The sequence below is a fragment of the Seriola lalandi genome, unplaced genomic scaffold, assembly GCF_002814215.2.
Source record: "Seriola lalandi dorsalis isolate HSWRI2012SDOR001 ecotype SW California unplaced genomic scaffold, Sedor1 jcf7180002034684, whole genome shotgun sequence".
Classification (NCBI taxonomy): domain Eukaryota; kingdom Metazoa; phylum Chordata; class Actinopteri; order Carangiformes; family Carangidae; genus Seriola; species Seriola lalandi.
The window spans coordinates 215-1,253 of record NW_019505260.1 but is presented as its reverse complement, the minus strand read 5'-3'; the positions used below and the strand labels follow the sequence as shown (position 1 = coordinate 1,253).

The 1,039-nt window shown below is 40.6% G+C and overlaps 1 long non-coding RNA gene across 1 annotated transcript; it reads left to right on the top strand.

The window, feature by feature from the left end:
• The first annotated feature begins 10 nt into the window (after positions 1 to 10).
• On the top strand, positions 11 to 792 carry LOC147819864 (uncharacterized). The gene is made up of 2 exons (XR_015436127.1): positions 11 to 264; positions 581 to 792. It is a non-coding gene; the product is annotated as an uncharacterized LOC147819864 (long non-coding RNA).
• Positions 793 to 1,039: the final 247 nt, after the last annotated feature.

The window sequence follows — 1,039 nt, the reverse complement described above, 5'->3', positions numbered from 1 at the left end:
TGTTCCTAGCCAAAATATAAAGTAGTCGTAGTAGTACAAGCAGTAGTGGTCGTAGTATTTTAGAAGGTTTTACCACAGTACTGAGGCCGAGTGTGTCCATGTGCAGGTGTGGTGATGTGGGAGATCTACTCGGAGGGTCGGACTCCGTTTGAAAACCGCTCCAACTTGGAAGTGGTTAATGATATCACCAGAGGGATCCGGCTGTACCGACCACACCGAGCCTCACAACCGCTGTACGCCATCATGTACCGCTGCTGGCACGAGGTATTCACCCACCCACTCATTATTTCCCTCATTCATTCAGTGTTTCTGTTGCAGCAATGAAATATCAGGATGATCATTTTGAGAAAAACTTCTTATCACAAGTGCAATTACTTCTGCGCTTTCAGCTACATGTAATTCCTCAGGAGATTTTTTATCATGTACCAGATTTGAATTCATAACGTGTACAAGAGAATGATGATCACACCTTTTGTTAACCACTGCATCACACCTTCTCCTCCTCTTCCTGCCCTGCCCTTCAATCCCTTTTGTTCTTCTTCGTCTCATCCATTCTTCTTCGGTGGTGGTGGTGGTGTAGAAGCCTCAGGGTCGGCCGCCTTTCTCTGAGCTGCTGGAGGAAATCAGGAAATTGGCAGAAAATCCAGATTAACAGACGCATACACAAACACGTACCATTGCTGACTTTCAAACTATTTTTCACTGTTTTCATAAATGTACACAGAGTGTGATTTGTTATTGTAAATATTTATTTTTTCATTAAAATATTTTCAGATAACTTGTTCAAACATACTTTCCTTCCTTGAAGTGATGCTTTGACAGTTTGAATTTTGTGTCAAAAAATACAAATAGTAATAAGCGCTTCATGAACATGTGAGATTTCACAATATTCACCTGTAACTTTGCCTCTTTCTTTCAGTTTGTCAGTTTCTCATACTTTTGTCTTAGCGTCTTATAATTATGATTTGATGCCACTTCTATTCTTTTAAATTGCAGAAGGGAGGGGAAATTACAGCATTGTGTAGTGCTCTAAAACCGA